General features: G+C 41.0%; 1 non-coding gene across 1 annotated transcript; it reads left to right on the forward strand.

Moving 5' to 3' along the window:
- The first annotated feature begins 379 nt into the window (after window positions 1–379).
- Window positions 380–477, forward strand: LOC116645701. The gene has a single exon (XR_004302003.1). It is a non-coding gene; the product is annotated as a U6 spliceosomal RNA (small nuclear RNA).
- Window positions 478–11525: the final 11048 nt, after the last annotated feature.

An 11525-nucleotide genomic window follows, 5' to 3' on the forward strand; every position in this document is an offset into this window, starting at 1 on the left:
TTTGGTGATCAGTAGCATCTCTCAGAATACATCCAGATGAAGGTTATTGAGAATAAAATTCAACTGGCTTACATAATGCTAAGAACTTTATTTGTTGTTTCATATAAAAAAAAGAAGTTAAAAAAAAAAAGAAGTCTAACGGTAGGGCCCTTGGAGGGTTGGTTAATTCAGTGGCTCAACACAGCCACCAGGGACCCTGATCTTTCTACCTTTCTCTTCTGCCATCCTCACTGCTTTGGCTTTTCTCCTCAGACTTGTCACCTCCTGGTCACAGTATAGCTACAATAGCTCCAGGCATCACATCTTGATTCATGTTCAAAGAATATAAGAAAAGAAGCCCTTTTCTTGAATCCCTGTTAGGAATGAGAAAAACTAGGGTTTGCTTCAGTAGCACATATACTAAAACTGGAATGAAACAGAGAAGCATGGGTCCTGTGCAAGAATGACATGCAAATTCATGAAGTGCTCTATACTAAGAAAAAAGAAAAAGAATGAGAAAAACTCTTTCATGAGAGCTCCTAAGACACTTCCCTCATGCCTCATTGACCAGAATTCTGTTGCCTGACTTTTCATAAACCAACCACTGGAAAGAATAATGGACTTTCCATGACTGACCAAGGTCATTCTTTAGAACTGAGGAGAAACCCAGCACCCTTCAAGATCTTTTGGTTAGTAAATATATTTATAAAAATTCCAATTGTTCTATCTGTGTTCTATCTGTGTCACACATTTCTGTTTCTGAGAGTTGTAGGACAGTAGTTTTGCTCTGTCCATGTGCTCATGTTAGGCAGGCCTGATGAAAACCTTTTATAACTTTGACAGTCACCATAATTCTGATTGCTCTAGGCTTTGATGTTTCAATGTCTTCAAAAGTGCCTCTATATTTCCTGGGATGAACCAATAGGCTGATTTTTACTGAGCTTCTTTTAAAAAAAGTTTTGGGGGCGCCTGAGTGGTGCCATTGGTTAAGCAAATGACTCTTGGTTGCGGCTCAAGTTGTGATCTTGGGTCACGAGATGGAGCCCCGTGTTAGTTCTATGTTCAGTTCAGAGTCTGCTTGAGAGTCTCTCTCCCTCCCCCTCTGCCCCTCCTGCTTGTGCTCTTTCTCTCTCAAATAAATAAATCTTTAAAAAAAAAACTTAAAAAATGTATAGTTTTAGAAAGCCAATATTCAATTTTCTTTCACTCATTCATTTGGTCATCAGTCTCTGATGCCTATTATGTGCCAAGCGCTATCCAAGGAGCTGGTTAGAGGCAGGTACAAAGCCTGCTTCCAGTCTAACGAGGGAAATTCACATAGGCATACGAGGTGATGGCAGACAGTTTGGGAAGTGTCCACAAGACCTAAGAACACAAGACTTTAATGGCCCTTAGGAGGCAGCAATGAATTCCAGTTCACAGAAAAGAGGCTTCACGGTGAAGCTGATACTAGAGAGGACTCTCGAAAGATGAGTAGGTGAAAGGACACTTCAGGCAGAGGAAAAACCTGATACAAAACCATTGAGTCATTGTGCAAAGAGACAGTGAGGGTGTGATGCGTTTTGGGAACAGTGAGGGGTTCCTGGACATGGAGTAGTAAGGGGGCAGCGGTGGGCTATGGCGGGAGAGGTAAGTACCTCCGGAAGGGAACTTGAACCTTTCTCAATGGAGGGCTGTCCTTCTTCACTTTGGGATGTACTGTATTCCAATAATTATTTCATTCATTTGTAAACGTATCTAGCAAACATTTCTTATGGGTCTACCACCAAAAAAAAAAAAAAAAATTGCTGTGTCATGAGTCTCAAAAAATTTCACCTTATCAGATAAATTTCTGTTTCTTGTGCCTTTAATGTATCTCTCTCCTCTGTCTTCTGTTCATACTACAAACATTTTAAAGCTTTCTTCATTAAAAAAAATATCTTTCTCTTCATCCTACTCCTTCTCAAACTAACACTCTGTCCACCTTCTTCCCTTAGACACCGAAGTCCCTGAGACCCTGCTGGAGACCTGTCTCCACAGCCTTATGTCTCACTAAATTCTCAACCTCTCACAAGGTTTTCTACTTTCACTTTCTGTCAGAACTTACCAACAGTGACCTCCAAATTTCTATTTTCAGTTCTCAATCCACTTGATCTTTCTCTGATTTCCAACACTGCAATTCAACCCTTCATTGAAACTCTTGAGTTCCAGAATAGCACTCTCTTCTCTTTCGCCTACATCTGTTATCATTTCTTCTCAGATGTTCACAGTCTCCTCCCTCTTGGCCCACTTCTCAAATATTGATGTTCCCTACTCAGTTGTCTTTCATCTTTTTTCTCATCTTGCTCTCCAGTTTCCCCATAGATGATTGTGTCTGTAATCACAGCTTCAACTAGTGTGGGCTGATGGTTCCCAGATCTGTCTCCCCAGAACTGACTACATCCCAGCTTAGGGCCCCCTACCTCCAACTGATTCCTAACTAGCCATGCTAGAGCTCTCCCATTTAACAGATCTGAGCCTAAGTTCATCATCTACCTTACACACTCTCTTTTTTCCTATATTCATGTCATGTCAATAGCACTAGGTGGATTAAGAACTCTAACTGTATACAGAAGGATGGATGGCTTGATCTGTAAAGTGTGAATCAGATTAGATCATAAAATAGAGTTAAAATGACAGAGGAGGTCATGTTGCAATTCTTTGAATTTAATATTATATTTCATATCCATACTCAAGATATTGGACTTGAGAGGGTTCACGCAGAGTTTTTCAAATTTTAGAATGCATAAAAATTACCTGGAGGGCTTTGTTAAAACAGATTCCTGAGTCCCATCCCTGAGATTCTAACTCTTGGGGTCTCATGTGGAGTGTGAGAATTTGCATTTTTAATGAGCTCCTGGTGATGCTCGTCCATGGACTCTGCTTTGAATAGTACTGCCCCAAAGGACGTCAACTTTGACTTGGCATGTATTATCCAGCCTAAGACTTGTTCTGAGGGTGCTTCTTGCCCAGATCTTAGTCTTGGTGGAGAAAAACATTAAAGTGCTGTGGCTACAGTGTAAGTCTCAGTGGAAACCCTGCCTGGATTTTCATCCTCACTCTCTTACTTACCAATTGTGTGACACTGGGGAGTTACCTAACTTCTCCTTTATTAAGTTTCCTTAAAGTGTGACAAAGAGGACCATAATCCACATTCCCTGGGATTGTTAGGAGGATTGAGTTAATTCATGTAAAGTTCTCTGTCCAGTAGTGGTCCACAGTAAGCTCTTAAAAGATCTTTGTTTTGTTGGTAGTAGTAGTTTGGATGGAGAAGAACAGTCAGAAATTCAGCCAACAGATAAGCTAGCTCTGGCTCTAAGTCTACAAGTTATATCACCCTCTACTCTACCGTTAGCCCCCAGGAATTTCTGCCTTGTTTCTTGGTGATTTGGCACTGCTCTCATTGCCACTCTCTCCATTGCAAGAATATCTTCAGTTTTGGTAATTCCAAGGTTTCAAATACGATCCTTCTGACACCAGGCTTCTCTGTTCCAGAAGCTCCTCTCTGCCAGCAGTCTGGTCCTCCACCTTGCCTCAGCTCCTCATTCTCATGGCCATACCCTAGAACTTCATCAGCAATCTGCACTCCTCCCTCACCTCAATTTCACATGTCCCACCCTGACCAACACTCACTCACTATCTCCCCAGCTCACTCCTTCTGGTGCCTTAACTCTGCCAGTTCTGCAACTTCCAAGGGCTTTCCTACCCACTGATCCTGTCACCTTCCATTCTCGCTCATCTTTCTGACGCCACCTCTCCTCATCTTACTCAGGTTAAGTTCCCCAATCATTCATCATAATCACTCCTTTCTTTGCAGACTCTATCATTCCCCACCCACTCCATGCCATACCCATACAGCGGAACTTGGCAGTGGAACAGCGTGTAGCCACATCATCAGGACCTACCCTCATGTCCGTGAGCCTCACTGGAGCCCTCAGTGCTGTCCAGTAGCCCTTCTAGCCTGCCTCGTCCACCCACCGTGCCATTCTCCCAGAGTATGCTTCCTTTTCTTGATGTCACAGTCCTTACTGTAGCTGAGGCTGCTTTGGTGCCCTGAGCATATTCCTCAGGCCTGACCTCTGACACCACCTTCCTGTTGTTGGAGTCTTCATTTTTTGCCTGAAGGCTTTCTCCAACTGGAAGGCTGCTCTACCCAGGTACATGGCAAGCTGAGGGAGGAACAGGCTCTGGGCACACCTCCTCACCTACCACCATGACCCAAGCCACCTGGATTACTGCAGTGCTCCCTAGCTGACCTCGTTCCCCTAGCATCTATTCTCAGCAGAACAGTGTATATGCATATGTATACGTATATAATGACTTAGGTCAGAATACATCTTTTCCCTCTTCAATATTCTGAAATGGCTCGCCATGCTATTCAAAGTTAAAGTCTACGATGGGAACACTCCTAACCACTTCCGGTTTGGTGCTGTCCAATTTGAATAGATTTTTGCTCAAATAAACTGTCAAAATTGGGGGGGGGGGGAAGGTTTAAGTCATTACAACAACCAACAGTATGACTTGAACTCCCATTGTGTCTCTCCGTCTTACTTCCTATACTTGACCTGCACCTTCACTCTGCTCCAGCCACACTGACCTTCCTGGTGTTCTTCAAACACACTGAGCATGCTCCTGCCTTAGAGCTTTTGCACTGCCCATTCCGTCTGCTGGAAACCATCCCCAGAAATCTGCAAAGTCCCTCACTTCTTTCAAGTGTTGCTCAGACGTCCCCTCAGTCAGGCCTATGCTGAACATCCTTTCAAAAGCTGCAAGATCCCACGAGCCCCTGACATTGCCCTTCACTGGCACCCTCCTCAACTTTTCTTTCCTATCACAGCATATATTGCCTTCTACCACACTATAAAAATTACTTCTTGGGACGCCTGCATGGTGCAGTCAGTTAAGCATCCAACTTCTTAGCTTGTGATCTCAGGGCCGAGGGATTCAGCTCCAAGTCGGGCTCTGCCCTCTGTGCTCAGCAGAGAGTCTGCCTGAGATTCCCTCCCCCTCTCCTTCTGCCCCTCCCACTCATGTTCTCTCTCAACTAAATAAATCTTAAAAAAAAAATTACTTCTTTGTTGTACATCTCCACCCTCCAAAGGGCAAAATCTTTGTGTTGTCTACAGATAAATTTCTAGGGACCACACAGTGCCTGGTATGTAGTAGGTGCTTAATAATTAAACTTAATAATAGGGTCAGATCAGGCTGTAAAAAGTCTTGTATGCCCTGCTACTATATAAGTCCAATTTTACCCTTCAGAAGGCATCACAGGCTCTTGAGTGGGAAAATGACAGGTCAGCAGTATATGTTGGAGGCCAATTCTGCCGCATTGTGGAGAATGATGGTAAGGGGCAAACTAAGATCAGTGAGTCCCTACTGTGAGTCAGACACTGTTGTAAGTGCCCATTATACAATGGTGAGCAAAGCTGGCCCAGTCTTTGTGAAGCCTGCATGGGGGGGTTATGGCTGGGAAAGGGTGGGAACCACAGAATTCCACAAATAAGCACAGGCATACCCTGGAAATATTGTGGGCCAGTTCCAGACCACTGCAATAAGGCAAATATCTTAACAAAGGGAGTCAAATGAATGTTTTGGTTTCCCAGTGCATCTAGAAGTTACATTTACACTAGAGTCTATTAAGTGTATCATGGAATTATGTCTACAAAAACAATGAACACACCTTAATTTAAAAATACTTTAGTGCTAAATATTGCTAGCCATCAGCTGAGCTTTCAGTGAGTTGCAATCACTGATCACAGATCAAATATAAGAATAGTGAAAACGCTTGAACTATTTCGAGAATTACCAAAATGTGACACCCAGACATAAGGGAACAAATGCTTTTGGAAAATGGCTCTGCTAGACTTGCTCCACACCACAGGCCTTCAATTTGTAAAATGCACTAGCTGTGAAGTCCAAACTACCTCAGAAGCTCCCAGCTCGGACCATACTTTCCTCAGATCTGTTTCCAGTCCTAAGCCAGTTCTGGGCCCAAGCCGAGGCTCCCAAATACATCAATCGAGGCAGAGAATGAAAAGTGGCCTTCTGTTTATTTTTCATGTTAGTTTCCTGAGTTCAATTCAATCTTGATGCTACGGGAGACAGATGTCCCGATCCCCTTTGCAGTTTGTCTTTACATTACAAGAAATTCCCCGGACACACGGACCACGTTGGAGTTGCCAAGAACAGCAGGTCACAGCTGCTTCCTCCCAAAATGCAGAAAGTGCCCATCAACCCCATAGGCCTCCAGGCCAATGCTTTCTGTTGTAGCCTAAACTCTACCAGAACTAGGAAGCCTTGAGCCCTAGTCTCTAGCATTTTCCTCACTGCTATTCTCTGAACGTTCTGCACAGAGCTGAGAGCCCCGAAGATTCTCCATATGTATTCAGCTAGGTCAGCAGCCCCAGCAGAGAATTGCAAAAAGCCTCAAATGAAGCTCTTGACGCCAAAGCTTTGCTGAATTCTCTGTCAGAGTAAATTCTGTCACCACCTTACAGTTTGATTAATGCACAGGGTATGTGTCTGCTTCCAATCTGGAAATGAATGATCAAAATAGGACTTCGCATTGGGATGACATTTTTTTTTCCCTAGAGGAGTTTTAAACATACATATCTGAAAATGGGCCACCAGAGTATTTGTTTTTGTTGTGTAGACCTTTTTTGTCATTCTAACCAGTTTATTCTTAGTTCTAAGGTGTTATTGATTAAAAGAAGCAAAGTTAGAGCAGAGTACAAGGAGGGGTCACATGCAAGGTGGATTTTTCTAGGCACCAACAAAAGATGGATGCAAAGTGTCATGGAGTCTGATGGATCTGGGTTTCATTTTACTTCTGGAAATTGCTGGTTGATGAATTTTAGAGGAGTTACTTCAACACTGAGTCCCTTCGTCTATAAAATGGGTTTATAAGCCCAGACTTGGTGGGTTGTAGTAAAGGTAAAAGATGATACATATATAAAATATCTTGCATGGTGCTTGAGTCAATATGACTCACACATGATTTTATCAATGTATTTTAAGCACAGCTTAACCGGCATTTTTCTGTGATCCAGACTGCAATGGCACCAAATGCATAAATTTTAAAGGTTCCAGAATATGAAGCCAGTTTGCTAAATTCTTGGTTTGCTTGCTCATAGCCCCAGGATTTAAGTGTTTTGATTATGGCGGTATTTATTTACGTATTCATGTATTCATTTATTTCCTTAAACAGATATGCTACTTCAGAACATGGGATATAGCACATTCCAGTGAGGTTCTCCTACAATACTGTGAGCTCCTTGAGGACAGGGTCTCATCCATCAGCACTGCAAGGCACAGGGCAGTGTCTGTCCTACAGGAGGCACTCAAAAAATATGGAAAGGTCCCTGTGACATGCTCTGAACTGCAGTGCTATTCTCAGCACCGGCTTCTAAGGGGAATTATTAGTTTGATGACATACAAAGATATTTGAAGCTCATTTATGCTCTTGTCTATTGAACCAATGAAGACAAACCCATGTGAAACCACAGGAGAAACCTCATTTACATGGCTGGAGGACAGAACAAGAGAGACTGATTTGTTCGTTACCAGAGCTCAAACCCTGACTCCTACTGGTTGTGACTGATTATGTTAAGAGCTTCTCCCATTTTTTTTTTTTTTTTTCATTTCTGAACGGGAATTTTAGAATGAATTTTTACACACACCTTACAAAAGAAGACATACGGAGGTGAATAAGAACATGAAAAAATTCTCAGCACCATTAGTCATCATGGAAATATAAATTAAAATCACAATGAGATACCACTACACAGCTACAAGAATGTCTAAAATTAAAAAGACTGTGGCCACATCAACTGTTGGTGAGGTTATAGAGGGACTAGAATTCTTGTACTTCACTGGTGGGCATATAAAGAAGTACGACCACTCTGGAAAGAGTCTGGCAGTTTCTTAAGAAGTTAAATGTATAGGTGTGCATGGGTGGCTCAGTCGGTTAAGCGCCTGACTCTTGATTTCAGCTCAGGTCACGATCTCAGGGTCATAGAATCCAGCCCCTGAACAGGGCTCTGTGGTCAGTGGGAAGTCTGCTCGAGATTCTCTCTCCCTCGTCCCCTCCCTACCCCTTGCACGCTCTCCCTCTCTCTCTCTCTCAAATAAATAAATAAATATTAAAAAAAAAAGAAGTTAAACATGTAACTACCTAGTGATCCAGTCATTTTAACTTTAGGTATTTACCCAAGAGGAAGTGTGTTCCCAGAAATACCTGGATGTTTATAGCAGCTTTGTTTGTAATAGCAAAAAACTGGAAAACCCCCAATGTCCATCAACAAGCAAATGAATAAACAAATTGCAATATATCATATAATAAAAAGGAGAAAACCATTGGTACACACAATATGGGTTAATCTCAAAATAATTATGTTCAGTGAAAGAAGTCAGATCTCCCTGTCCCCCCAAAAAAGTACATAATGCATGATTCCATTTATATAAAATTCTAGAAAATGCAAACTAATCTCAATGATAGAAAACAGAGTGCTAGTTTCCTGGGTAGTGAGAGTAGTAGGCAGAGAGCTTAAAGAAACAAAGGAGCATGAACAAACTTTTAGGAGTGATAAAAATGTTGATTATCTTGACTGTGGATATGATTTTAAGGGTATATACATATGTCAAAATGTATTAAGTTGCTCACTTTAAATATTTGCAGGTTATTTCATGTCACTTACACCTCAATAATGACAAAAAGGAAATTTAAGCTGTATTTGTGCCACTTCTATATCTGGTGCTTAAACTTTATTTAAGAAAATAAAATAATAAATGAAATAATGTGAAAATACCAAAATAAGAAATCAAATCACGTGTGTTACAAAACACAACTGGTTCATACAATGGGAAACAGAGCCATGTCTTTTTTTGCAGCAGCAGCAGCAACCCACACAAATGGGAGTAATTAAACAGGATTAGCAACATTTTACTTAAAGAGAGAGCAAATTCTAAAAACAAAAGAGAGAGAGAGAACAAGTCCTAATATCAGCAAAATGCAAAAAATTAACTATCAGATGACCCTATTGTACTAATCAGGGTTGATGTGAGTCATGGCTTGAGATCTGAGAATCCTCCAGCTTCTGAGATGATTCAAGCCCCCACACCTCACAAACTGTAGGTGTCTGACCCATTTAACGTCACAAAGGACTGGGTGGCAATGAAGAACGTGGCTGGGGATGGGAGCTGGAATTTGGTGTGTCTCCCCACTGCTGCCTCCTGCACGGGACCCTGGAGAAAGATTTAGTCAGTGACTCACACATTTTGGCGGCAGGTCTGTTGGTTAAGTAAGTGATTTGAAGTGAACCTCAATTATGCCCAGGGATGTCTTTTCTTACTCATGTACCCTATCACCTCTTTCCCCACCAGGAGGAATGAATCCTCTTGCACCTGACCTGGGGAGGAAGCAAAAAATGGGAATAGGAGTCTCTGGGCAATCCTGGTGCTCAGCATCAGGAGGGTAACTCCTTAAGTTTCCAGAGGAAAGATCAATTTGGAAGGACCAGCAAAAGAGTCTCGAGATTGGAGTCCCTTAGAAAAGAAGGTTAGCAGGACTTGGATGGAGAATCCGAACTCTAATCAACCCAGCTCTGGGAAAAGATTGGAAATAATGTCAGAACCAAGTCAAAAGCAGTCAGAAGAAACTAAATTATGTATATGTGTGTGTGTAATATATTATATTATATTGCATTATATTATATAATTATATATAAAATCCACAAGGAAAGGATGCAACTGTGTGCATTCTTTTTTCTGGAATGAGGTCTGATATGACACAGGCCATTTGGAAGCAGAGGACCCCATACCTCTACACCCCTAATGGAGAGCTACAGCTAATATCTTGCCTTTGACTCTCAGGGAAGAAATTCAAGAGATAGACTTTTTATATTTCCATAGTTGTACAGGGGAAAGGTAAGTAGGGATGAAGAATTGTTTTATGAGAATATCTGTAGAGCCCAGATTTGGCCAGGAGGACATGGGCTAATTTTCTTTTTCTTTTCTTCTTCTGTTTTTTAAATCAGAATGGATTTATATTGGGATTTTACTGCTTTGCTTGCAGTTTTGTTTAATTTTGTTTATATGAATGTAGAAAGACAAAAATCCAAAAAGAACCAACAGATAGCTTCAAATTTTAAAAATATAGTATATTTCTTTCTGGACTCAAAACACATTTTAATATCATAACAGGCTCTAATGAGGACAGAATCCATTAGTTAAATAAATAAACGATTCAATTGGTAGTAAAAATGCCAACATAGGTAAGCTTATTCTGAGGCAGATGGTAGCAGATTCTTGGACACAAGATAGAGAGTGAAATTACTACCATAGCCCTGGAGCTAACAAAATTCAGGACAAATTTGGAGCAATTCAGTAGCTTCATTATGTCATAATGCTTCATATTCCTAATTAGCACCCTTTCCATTTCCCACAGAAGGAAAACAAAGTTCTTTCTCTCTGAAATGGTCTCCATTTAGGATTCATTAGTCTATAAGCTAAAAACAAATGTTCTGAGTTGCTCTGGTGAATGCTGAAGTTCATCAGCGTGCTTCTTATTTGCTTAAATGAGTTTCTTGCTGATCTTTTTTTAAATTTTAAAAATGAATGTTAATTTAAAAAATGTGTTTTTACACGATTGCTCAGAACAATACATTCAGATTTTGTTTTAAAAGTTTACCCAACAGACTCTAATTGCTTGAAGTTCATTCTAGAAAATCAGAATGTGCTGCGATTTAAGGAAAATTAACCTTTGTTAATGGGCTATTATCCAAACACAATGGTGGTTTATTTTCAAAGCTCACACTTGCTTTGATTGGGGTTTTCTCATTGATACCAGATTCCTGAGTCCTTCCAGCGGTCCTTATGATTCATACAGATAGAAAGCAGATGGAAGCGATTTGCCTGAAAGAACGTTGAGTGGGATTAATTTATATATTTAGGCTCTTGTTCTCAAAATAATTATATGCCATTTGGATACTTTTACGTAGTTTATAGAAATGGGGAAAAAAAACAGCTATCTAGTCCAGGTTGAAAATTCTTTTTTTTTTTTTTTTTTAAATGCTGTTTGGACAATGTGGTAGGTGGAATAGTGGCCCCCTCAAGATGTCCGTGTTCTAAGCCTTGGAACCTGTGAAAGTGTTCAGTTCCTCGACAAAAGGGAATTAAGGTTACAGATGCAATTAAGGTTGCTAATCTACTGACCTTGAGATGGGGGGTATTATCCTGGTGGGTTCCCTGTCATCACAAGGGTCTTTGGGAAAGAGGGAGGCAGAAGAATCAGAATTTTGAAGATGCTACGCTGCTGGTTTTGAAATTGGAGGAAAGGCCATAAGCCCCGGATGCAGGATGTAGAAGACTTCTAGAAGCTAGAAAAAGTAAGGGAGACTCTGTAGAGTCTCCAGAAAGAATTCAATCCTGTCGACCCCTTGATTTTAGCCCATTGAGACCCATTTCAGACTTTTGACTTCCAGAACTACAAGATAATAAGTTTGAGTTATTTTAAGCCACTAAGTTTGTAG

Source organism: Phoca vitulina, unplaced genomic scaffold, assembly GCF_004348235.1.
Source record: "Phoca vitulina isolate PV1807 unplaced genomic scaffold, GSC_HSeal_1.0 scaffold33, whole genome shotgun sequence".
Classification (NCBI taxonomy): Eukaryota; Metazoa; Chordata; class Mammalia; order Carnivora; family Phocidae; genus Phoca; species Phoca vitulina.